We start from the raw sequence: 12826 nt of genomic DNA, 5'->3' as shown, positions 1-12826 counted from the left end.
CCCTCCTTTTTCACAGGAACGAGATAATCTTGCAATCAAACTAAGCACACTTTGTAAAATGATTTTTATTAGTGGGCTTTTTATAGTCTTTTTTTTTTGTCCTGCAAGCTTCATATTTGACCGATCACTTGTGCCCACTTGAGCTCTCTTGAAAGTAAAAATCTCCTGCTCATGTGATATTTTAGTTATGCTCCAGTATTGCGGTCCTGATGCACATTTTATTCTCAACCAGACGCTCTCAGAAACATTCTGAAAAAAATAGTGTACCTTTTGATTATATCTTTATTTGTGCCTATTTATGTGTTTATTCTGAATAATATGTTTATACTTGTTTACATTTGTATTATTGAAAGGGAGACAAAATGACAGAAAACTCAGTAAAGGTTGGTACATTGAGCAGAATATGTTGTCATGGTGCACAGTCCCTAAATTGCATGTTTAGGCTTGCATGACAATTTTGTGAATAACATGCAATAATTTGATACATAATGTTACACAGTGGCTACTGCATATGATGTTTTGTTAATATCCCAGCCAACACCCTATTTTTAGCAGATCATATTATTTTTCTGAATGTGGGAAGATGATGTGATGGTGTTCGAAAAAAAAGATTACATTAATAAAAAAGATATCACGCAGACCATTAGCAAGATCGAACAGAATACCTAAAGATGGTGCTCTTCAGCATGTCTGTATCACTGAATAACAATATTGACAAGCCATCAGTTTCACCCTTTAACACGAGTCCATCAAACTGAACATTAAACTGATTGCATTATTGAACCTACATGAGCCACCTGTCTTATTTTAACACAATGAGAAAAAGCATTTTGCTGGATCTATTGCTTCTTGATTGCTTTCTGCCAATGTGCTCATCAGTCATCCTGAAAAAAAAAAAAACAGCCACAGCTGGTTATAATTACAACCTTCCAGATCTGCAACTGCTATAGTCTTCTGAGTGTTAATTGATTCTGACACGCCATTTTGTTCTGCTAAAATCCTCTCTGAATATCAAGTGCACTGTCAGCTTTGGAATCTAACAGCCTTTAACAGGCATACGCTCAGTCAACCTTTTATGCAGACTGGGCTCTCATTTTAATGGAAACAGTTGTTTTTGGTGCTAGACAAACAAAGTAATCATGTCACATTTCAATGTAATAATTTCACAACACTTCATGACATTTGAAAGAAGACTGAAAGCAGGAAATGATTCACACACCAGTACTTTAAAGCCTTGATGATATTTTTAGGGAGCATGATAACCTGTTATTTTAAATGATGCTTATTTTTATGAAAAATAAATTCAAAGAACATATTTAGATTAACCTAATTTTATTTATAAACATAATTTATTTTGTTTATTAATGATGTTTGCTTTTAATATCACAATGATTGTTCTGTCAAGGTTTTATGCATGGTCAAGCTTATACAACAATGGGTTGCAATGATAAAGCTGCATGTAAGTCATTCTACTGATTTTCAATCACTGGGCTTTCACTAGGCTATTCACCTTTTTCTCCTTCAACCATATTAGAAATCAGCTGCTTTGGGTCATTGTTATGTTGGAAGGTAAACAAAATCCTGACAAGTCCTCCAGTCCCTAATGCAGAGAAACACCTCATAACAGCATATTGCCACCTCCATGCTTTACTATAAAATGGTTTTTGCCTTTTGCAAAGCTCAGTTGTTTAGGCTTTCTTTTGCAATTCTCCCATACAAGTCACATTCATGGAGAATTTGTGATTCACATGCACACAATGACTTCTTTTAGTCATAATAAGTTCCTGCAACTGCTTCAGAGTTACTGTTGGCCTCTTGGTAGCCACTCTGAGCAATTTCCTCCTAGCTCTTTCAATATCCATCTCCTGAGTTTTTTAGTGCCTGTGCATAACTTTATCAAGGAGCTCTTTTGACAGTTCCTTCCAACTCATAGTTGATTGTTCGCTTTAGATGCTCTACTGGGAACTGAAATACTTATTTTCATGCTGTGCTAACCTAAATGACTACAGCTGATCACAGCTGAACATCAAATAGAGTTGTTAGTTGAAATTATCTGATTGAGTTTACAAGTCAAATCCATATTTAGAGAAGGGAGGTGTAGCTTTTCCATATCAGTGATTCTGTATTTTATTTATTTTTTTCTACTTCTGACATGTTGGTGTTATATCTTTTGGTTGGATATTAAAAGTACTAAAAAAACTGTGTCTATCTTCAAATGCAATGAACATGATTATTTTCAAGTGGGTATTCTTTTCTATAAAACTGTATATACCACTTATCCTGTACAGGGTCTTCCTATGACAAGGGTCTCAGGGTACAAGGGAGGGATACACCCTGGACAGGGTGCCAACAAAAGTTTGTAAGAGCATCTTCTTTTAACATTATATATTCAGCACATTGTCTTCCAAAATACACAATACAGCTGTAAAATAGTAGTTTTTCTATCTGACATGCATGATGAGTATAATTGCGTGGTTAAAATGTAGAAATTCTTTTTTTCTTCATCATCATTTCACACCATTTTCAGCCACCTCACAAAATTTACACCTAATTGCCCTTTTCTGTAATTTGCCCATGGAGATTGACCTTTTCAAGAGCTGCTAATTTGAATATACAATGTTAAAAATATGCTTTCTGCCTTAAAAGGTAAAATAATAGGCATTTCTTGCACATCTCATCTTTACCTGTTGCCTTTGATGAAGGCAACATTAAATGCAAATGAGCTGTTTCGGGTGGTATGCAAGTGTTTTTGACAGTTTTGGTTATGATAGGCTTGTGTAAATATTTACATACCACCTTCAATAAAAGTCACTTATGCCTTAGCAAGATGACTCTGAAAAAAAAAAAGGATAAACATTACAGCAACAAGAACATGGATGGGTAGGGTGTTATCTGTTTTTGGAAAGTTACTTTCCAGCAAATTTTGACACTCATCTGTATGGTGTTTGTAAAAAATTTTCATGAATGTTCCATAACATGGAAAATGTAATTAAAATGGGAGGTTTTCATCAACATTCATATGATAATTTCTGTTATTTAGCCAATGTTGCAATAATACACAATTTGGTTTAATTAGCAAAGATGCACACATCCTTCCTCTCCCTCTAGTACAACATGTACTAAGGTGAAACATTGTGTTATCCATTTAAATAAAGATTATGTTAAGGCATAGTTTCTGATTTTAAAAATATACAGGACAAATAACTTTTATGTCAAATAAAAAATTTTTTGAAGAGGTCAAGTGGCACAGTGGCTTCGTGTTAGCACTGTCACCTTGCACCTCCAGGGTCCAGGTTTAATTTCCACATAGGGTCTGTGTGTTCACCCCATGCTTGGTGGGGTTCCAGTTTACTTCCACAGTTAATTAGACTAATTGCCCCCACGACCCAGGGTAAAGCGATATAGACATCAATGAGTGAGAAGAAAATAAGACCATTTTCCCCTTGAACAGCATATTACACGACATCTCTTTAAAACTTAAACAAAAACATGTTACTTCATTTCATTTTAACATGCATGTAAAGATGTTAATATTCCACTTTAAAGCACTCAGGAAAAAAGTTTTAATTTCTCAATAAGTGTTAAGCCTGCGTAATAGATATAGCAGTATGCTGATTCGCTAAGAGATCTGTCTCACAACAGATAATTTATCAGTTTAGGCTCTATTAAACACATTTTTTGGTAATCATTGAATAACATCCTTACTTTGGCATCATATTCCTGTTGCATGACCCAAGCTGGACAGATGGCCTCACATTTGTCTCAAGAATATTCAATATTTATATTTAATATTGAATATTCAATATTTCATCCTTGTCTTAATGACCGCAAGTTTCCTAGGTCCTGTTGCTGCAAAACAAGCCAAAATCATCACCCACGCCTGACAGTGAATACGAGATATTTGTGATTATATGCGCTGATATGGCGCTGTTCAAAGTGCATAAACATCTCAGCCTTGAGCTTGGCTTTTTTTTTATATCCAAACTTAGATTTTTTACTGAACTGCTGGGAAATCCATTTTTGAGAAGATTTACAGGAAAAAACAAACATTCTCACTGTAACTTGTGAATTTCAAATTGTATGGAGATGACCGTATAACCTTATATACTGTAACAGTTAAATGGATTGATGAGAAGCAACCAGTGCTTCTCAGAGGTCATGGCTGATGTCAACGTCACAATCACACTTCACAACCGAAAAAACAACAATAACAAAATATTTAGTTTTTTTACTCACTTATTCCAACGAATCAGAAAGTACCTGATTCAGATACTACAACAAAACACCCTTTTTTATGCAAAGTCTTTCAATAAATTAGTACACTTGAATGAACATCGTTGCTTGATTCACTTTTATTTGGATCTGTTGGAAGTTCAAGATGGAAATACTGAGGCCGCAATTGGTGGTGCAGTTTTACCTTCTTTAGAAATCAGCACTGTGGGATACTCACAACTTTGTGCAACTTGTTTCAAAGACATTTCCTAAAATGGCTGCCACTGACACACAATCAGCCTGTCATGTGCAGCCTGAATAAATTGAATTTGCCTTTATTCAGGCACCTAGCATGAGCTATCATCTTCCAGGATGGAATATCAACAAGGCTAACATTGGGTGGAATCTGAATATAAACGTGTGTGTGTGTGTGTGTGTGTGTGTTTGTGTGGAGACTCTTTTTTATTTTATTAGATGTGAGATATTGTCAGCAGTGAAGAAAGAATATGAAAGAACGATTCTGTTGTGTTGAGAAAGGTGGGTGCTCTGCCTTCTCATCTCCTGTGAAATGTTTGAGCATGCAAACACAAAGAGCAAAAACTTCGCCTCCATAATAATCTGGTCTTCTGCTAGAGCCGTACTCATCATTAGGCCACACAAAGCATGATTCAAAAATGAGAAAGTTGGAGCAGTTTTTTTCCCATCAGAGGATGTTTTTGAGGAAGTTTTTTTTATGCAGCTTTAAGCAGGTTGATTGTTTTTACCATCACAGTTTGTTAAACCTGCTCCTTACCCAACGTGCTCTTTGCAGGGAAAAAAAGCCTAGGCAAGATTAAACAAAAACAAAACAAAAACATTGTCACGCTGGTTTGATTGAGTGCAGCACTTTGCAAAAGTCTTGATCTATCCCTCATTTCTTTATATAAAATTTTTATCAAACTATGTTGATACAAATGTTTTACTGTGACAACATGTACTAAGGTGAAACATTGCATTATTCATTGAAATAAAGATTATGTTAAAGCATAGTTTCTGATTTTAAAACTTACAGAACAAGTAACTACTATGTAAAACAAATAAGACAAGGTAGGCTTGGTGGCTTAGTGGTTAGCACTGTTGCCTTGCACCTCCAGGGTCCAGGTTCAATTCCCATATTGGGTCTGTGTGCATGTTCGTGCCCAGGTATGATTCCCAGCCAGTGGATGCAGTGCCTTTCTCTATAGATAAAATGTGAATATGGAGGGGTATCTGGAGTAAAACCTCTGACAAAGGTTGTGAGCAGATTAGATGGTTCTCTGTGGCGAATGAGAGACAAAAAAGTCCTTCAGGAAGCCTGGAGAACTATTCTCTACAAGAAAATACAAGGAAGTCTGATTTTTGGGAATATTTTTTCTTTTGGATTTTTTCCTGAATACAGGATAAAGCAGTATAGAAGATGAGTGAGTAAACAAAATGAGGTATCTGATTGACCTAGCACTTAAATTAGGGAAGATTTCCTCCTTGCCACAAGCTTCACCTTGTGAACGTGACATGCATTTAATTCCGTTCAATCACTCTGACGGCAGGTGGTTGAACTCTGTATAGTTCTGGAGAGCCGATTAGCCATGTTGCCTGAACCTTCTAGCACATTCATTGATTTCTTCAACGAAAAAGCCCATCAAAGGCAGCACGTGGCCCTGCTCCCTGCAGGACCGTTTCTGACACATGCCAAATATTAGCATATCCAGCTTGCCCTGCAGCATCAGAGCCACAATCATCTCTGCTTTCCTGCAGGCGCTCCTTCCTGCAACTAGAAAATCATGAACGCTGTATCAATATTTACAGGTTAATTCAGGACCTAGTCATCTATCTCAAGTGTATTTCAAACAGAGTCATTTCGTTCAAACACTGATGTGGTAAATATTAGCAGAGTACATTTTTTGTGGGCTGCGTTGAAGTACACAGTTTATATTTAAGGTTTATTGCTACGGCTTGTGACTTAGCATTTGAATTTATGTTCAAGTATTTCCCTTGATTCAGATATGATTTTTTTTTTCTTGAAAAGTAAAACCAGTGAAAGCAGCTTCAAATGATTATACTGCATGATTGTTGCCAAGTTTGTTAAACCAACTTAATAGAGATTTTATGATGTGACGGTACTTCTGAACAGTAGTTAACTAAGTTTATAGGCATAAACAATACATCTTTCCAATTTTATTTTTATTGTGTGTCTGATATATATTATTGACTTGAACATCAAGTACAAGTCGTGATTTTTTGTTTTGTGATTATATATATGTACGTGGATTATATGGATTATATATATATATATATATATATATATATATATATATAGAGTATATATTATATTATATTATATTATATTATATTATATTGACTTGAAGATCAAGTTTTTTTGTGATTACATATATATTTTGTTATTATATATATCCTGTATCTAATGTGGTTTGATGTTAAGTTTACCTAAAAACGAAGGCCTACAATTGATAATATTTACCTCAAGCATAGTATAGTCATGAGATTCAGCTGCAGTAAAACATGACAATCCCGGCCACCCACTGCAGATGTTCTGGTTAACATTAAGCAAGTGGAATGGCTGATACTTTAAAATTGACAGACAACTTGTTACCAACATGTGGAAGAGGTGCATCTGTCTGTGGGAACTGTACAATTTGGAGTTATTGCTCAATTCTGGCCTCATTACAATCCAGTTTCTGATGCGAGTTTGATTGTAAGAAAACTTTCTACCTTAATAATATCCAAGCACTAGTCAAACCCTGGGCTAAGTGCATTAGTGCAGCAAGGAATTATATAGGGAAATAAAAGTAGTTTTTACTCTCGTAACGATACACTGTTCTTTTGCACAATCAAAAGTTCTGGTTTGACCCCTTATTGTTTATCAAATCATTCAAGCTGACATCAGTACATTATGGTTGCATACCTCTGACATCCTGCAGGTGCTACACACTGCTAGTTATCTCCTACAGTACATGTCTTTGGTTTGTGAAACCTTGAAAAACCTTGAAGTACAGAGACTCCAAGCACACAGACCAGAGGTGAGATTTTCAACCTCCATACTGGAGGTGTGAGACTATAGTGCTTAACCACTAAGCCATAATGGTGCTGTTGGGTTATTACATTAATGCAACAGCTGAAGGTGTTTAGAATAACAACTTGAACTTGATTTTATCATACATAATAAACACTGCATTTTCATTCAGCGCTCCAATCAGATGCAAAATAATAATTCGCTAGTTTCTTCATTTCCTATATGGATTATCAGTCGATTTTACATACAGCCCACTATTATTTAATGAATTACTAGTTATTCAATTACAATGTGAATAAATCAATTGTTTTAAATCACTTTTTTTAAAGCAGTTTTACAAGGTTAAAAAGTTCCTCACACACAATGAAAAAGTAAGCAATTAAACACAAATAAGTGAGCTGTTATCAGAAACAAAAAAGTGATGATAACCTGTATCATCATTAGTAGCAGGTTATAGATACATTTAATGTTTTAAAGAACACAACAAGTTCATGTCATGTTATCACAACTATAAACATTTATTCCTTCACTGGCCTTTTTTTCTCTCTCTCTCTAATGGAGTTAAATTGACACAAATTGAAGCTTGTTATTTTACGGAGAATGTGTCCTGTACACCTTGAACACTAGCAACTATGTTTATTATTAGCCTTAGATTGTGTAGAGCCTCTGTTACACAAGCCTCTGTGAATGAGTTCCTGCTATACACTATGTAGCACATGAAGTATAGAGAAGGAATGCATTAAGATAAACCTGCTATTATTGCACTCTGGCCGAAGCTACAGTACTGTTATAGAAAATTAAGCAAAACATGCTGTTTTATAATTGAGGCTATTATAATGAATGCATTAATGACAGAAAAAAAAAATTTTTTTTTACTGAATGCTTTTTCAATTATTTGGGAATTATTTGATTTGTAAGTTACTGGCACATTTTTTACACTTCCTGCACTGGGAATGTCCAACATCTCAGTGGCTGGGCTGTGTATTGGCATTGTGGCACTGATAAGGTGTTCTGGAAGCCCTGATTGCTCTGATAGTGGCCTTCAGCTATTCTATGTTGTTGGGTCTACATTTTCCTCTTCACAATACCCCGTAGATTTTCTAAAACTTGCGAAAAGTGCAAACTTTACACTGGACCTCATGCAACTTGGATTCTGTGCCTCTCCTCTCTTCCTCCAGACCTTGATTTTCAAAGGAAATGCAAAATTTACTTTTATCTGAAAAGAGGACTTTGGCCCACTGAGCAATAATCCAGTCCTTTTTGTTCTTAGCCCTGGTAAGATGTGTCTGTGTGCTGTGGCTCCTGCAGTCTACAGTGAGTCTCAAATTCTTGAATGGGCTTTGCTTCACAATCCTGTGGTTATCCCTACTGTTTGTGCACCTTTTTCTACCACATTTTATTTTTTCTTTCAACTTTCTATTAATGTGCTTGAATACAGCACTCTGTGAACAGCCAGCTTCTTTAGCAATGACCTTTTGTGTATTACCCTCCATGTGCAGGGTGTCAATGATCATGTTTTTGACAACTGTCAAGTCAGCAGTCTTCCCCATGATTGTGTAACCTATTGAACCAGACTAAGAGACCATATAAAGGCTCAAAAAACCCTTGCAGGTGTTTTGAGTTAATTATCTTATTAGAGTACGACTTCAATTCTGAACTTTTCCACAATATTTAAATTTTCTGAGATACTAAATTTTGCATTTTCATTAGCTATAAGCCATAATTTAAATATGTAATGGATCTACAGTATATAATATACAGTATGTTTTACTTTTTAAATTGAATAATTGAAATAAATAAACTTGATAATGTCCTAATTCATTGAGATGGGCATAGGGTTAAGTGCCCACCGGTGGCAACCTGGCAGTTGCAGGAATCAAACTCATAAATCATTGCAAATATATATTAATATTATGTGTTATAAAAAGTGTTACCAAAAAGTTCTAGAGTCGTTCTCATAGTTATAGATAAATTGTGTGATGAAATGCTTCCTTAAAAATTATTATTTTATTATATATAGTTAGTATATTAATTTTTGAGAACGATTTCTCACTCCCACTCATGCAGGTCTTTTGGAAAGTTTCAGTAATTCCTAAAAAAAATTACAGACTTTAAATCTATCTGTGTAAAGTAGCGTCTTTCAAGTCCAGAGAGCACATGCATTCACCATCAGTTAATTATCAAGCATCTGTGTAGAAACAATTTACACAGGGACTGTGCTGGACATTATATCATCTGATTTGGCAAATTAAAACCAATTTTCATGGTTATTATTGAATTATTATGATTAAAATTATTATTATTATTAGCGGTGCCTGCGAAGCACTCCTAATATTATCTCACAGTTTTTTTCGTACAAAAGTTTGACGCGTAACTACCATATTCCTGTATGGTTTGCCGTAGACCCATAAGAGGTGTCAAATCATGCGGCCTATTTGGGATTGGGGTGCTATGACTTTTCTAAGAGGTGGGCAGTAAACTGTTCCTGCAGGGGGCAATTTACCATGTTAAAAAGTCTCTTTTAGACTTAAAATAGAAACCAACTTTGATGCATTCTAGCGCATGGCAAGAATTTTGTAGAAATCACAAATTTACCACATTTGAAGCTTGCAGACTGTTTTTGAACATACGTGGCAAGAGGGTATAAGTTGTACCTCTGTGGTGGAAGAGGTGCCCAAATTTGCCCCTTTGACATTTAATGAGGACTTTGGTGCGTAATTAGTCCCGTATGGTTTGTTGTAGAAAAGGCCAAGAGGACAGAGTTTTGCCAAGACAAGCACTACTCATATTTCCTTCAGAAAATGTACCTCTCTAGTTATTATTATTATTATGATTATTATGATTATTATGATTATTATTATAAATTGTTTTTAATTTGCCATTTTTACATAGTGTCCAGCACAGTCCCTAGGTAAGTTGTTTACAACTTGATGATCGAGAAGGTGCACAACAGATGCTTGATAATTTTATATCATTATGAATATAAAAAATATTGCTTTTATACAATAGTTACACAAACACCATTAATTATCAACAGATCATAATTTGTTTCTTTATTATTTTCATGACTGGCAGAACTACAGTAACTAACCATGACTGGCAGAGCTGTTAACCAACAGTTACTGTAATTAACAGGGTTGAAAGTAGTTTTAAATTCTTACCAGTGCAATGTAGCCAAAGGGTAGGAAGAAATCATGGAGATGGTGGACAGTATATTTCCACTTATTCTGCTTTAGAATTTCATCTCCATTTACTTCCAGGTTCTAGGGTAAAATCCCAAGTAGCGTTAAATTGAAAGCTAGATCACTAGTCCCCTTGATCAGTGGTTAGAGAGGGATTTGGGAGTCAGCCTTGTTTTAGAAGCTGTTTAGCTTTGTACAGTAGATAGCCTTAGTTATAAATTAAACAACACAGATGGTTCAGTGGCAACTTAGTGGCATAGATACATTTACTAAGGAGACAAACTTATGTGTAAGATGACAACGTTATCAGATTTGTTTTCTTGCTTTAAGTGCTTTTGTAACTGGTTTTAAATGTGGTTTTGTCAGACAGCTGCTCTCCCATCTACTTTAAACTATACTGACCTTCCTTCACCCATGCTGGTGACTAGCAGTCAGTGTAATTAACAAATGGTAGAACACCTGTGACATAGAGTGATACATAAAGTTAACTGTCCCAGTGCTGTTATGCTCTGCAGTATATCATAACTTGTGCAATGCCTCACATGCTTACTCAGTGCAAAGGAACTATTTGTACAATGAGAAATGAGCCTTAAATGGCTAAAAGTGCTGATTTAAAAAAACATGCTTTTAAAGGAATAAGTCTGAGCTAGGAAAAAAAATGAAGTCAGACATTTTGCTATGTCAGTAAATGTACATTCTATATTTTGTAAAGTCGGGGAAAAAAAAGAACAGCAAGTATACAGCAAACACTATTTGAACTTTCATCAATGCTTACATAACATTCTGTGCTTGTAAAAGAACCGTTATGAATTTTAGAGGACTTCTGGAGCATGAGGCTAATCAAAATTCTGTGATCTGCTCGAGACGTATTAGGCATATCGGAGAGCGAACTCTTGTGAAGCAGTCATTTATAAAAGGGCATGACATTTACACAGAATCAGTGAATGCATGATAACGAGATGTTGCTTTCCATCTCAAGATCCTCTAGTGGTTCTGGAACCAATTTCAGTCCCCAGGGGGGTTGGACTGTTGTCAGCACATCGGTTCAGCACTTTAATCATGCAGGCATCATGCTGCAGGAACAGACTATTTTCTCCACTTGTGATTAGGTTCAAAACACATTTTTCATTTTCTGTTAAAAATGCAAAAAAATTTGGCATCATAATTATGGCTTCGGTTATAAAAGTGTGTAATAAAAGAAATGGGATTGTTATGATTGTAGGAGGAAAAGTACAAGGGCGCCCTTTAGTTTTCTTGATTCAGGAAATTGTGTTGTTGTTTTTTTCACATCAGTGGCTGGAAGGTAAGAGCGTCACTTTGCGTCAGTATGAACAACTACAGATTAACTTTAGCCTGAAAAGGAATGGTACAGAATATTTAAAATATTCATTTCATTATTGGATCGTGTACATGTCACCTTTGTTTTACATCTTTATTATGTGAAACCATTTTTAGTAGAGCTGAAAAAGTTCGTCCCTGTTCTTTATTTTGTCTTCAGCTGAAATTTAAGGTCCTGTTGCTCTAATTAGCTTTCAAAGTCTGCTTTCTTCAGGCATGCAAACACGGGTTTAAGCAGCTGGATCAATAGGAAATAAAGGCAACTAATGCAGACAGTGCTACATTTCCGAGATAATACTTAGTGGCAAATTGCTATACGTGCTGCGCATACAAAAGATTCCTGAGTTATTCGGGATTGTCTTTCTGCTGTCTCGAACTGATTTACATAAAGAGTGACAGTCAGCTTTTAAATAAAGTGAAAATTCATTTCACAAATATTTTGTTTTACAAATTTAAATATGAATATTAATCTTTATAATTAACATGTGGTCTTTTGTGGCATCCAGAAGTTATTTATTTAGTTAGTTTAGGATTTAGGATTATATTTTTAGCTGATTTTTTTTTTTATCTCTCTCACTCATTCTCTATGTCCAGTTGCTTATTCTGTACAGGTTCGTGGGAGGCCTGGAGCCTATCCTGGAGACACTAAGCGGTGTACAACCTGGACAGAATGCCAATCCAATGTAGAGAATAATTATGCACACACTCACACACTATGGGGAATTACGCCAATTAACCTAATCCGCATGTATTTGGACTTTAGGTATCCGGAGGAATCTCCACGCACAAAGACCTAAGGCAGGTCTCCCCCTTACCCTGGGGGTGCGAGGCCACATTGCTTTTACCTGTTATGCCACCATGCCAGCTTTTTTATTTAATGTTTTTAATTATGTTTGTTACATTGCTATGGTTACTTTAAATTCATGGTAAAATTTTTGCTATTCAATTATTTCATCAATAATTTCCTAGATTACCCGCAGCTACAGTCCTATGCCAGTCTAGAGTGAAACTGGTGGAATTTAGCCTTGGCTTCATCTCTGGATTT

The sequence above is a fragment of the Clarias gariepinus genome, chromosome 22 (genome assembly GCF_024256425.1).
Source record: "Clarias gariepinus isolate MV-2021 ecotype Netherlands chromosome 22, CGAR_prim_01v2, whole genome shotgun sequence".
In the NCBI taxonomy this organism is placed as follows: Eukaryota; Metazoa; Chordata; class Actinopteri; order Siluriformes; family Clariidae; genus Clarias; species Clarias gariepinus.
Note: the sequence above shows the minus strand (reverse complement) of the source record.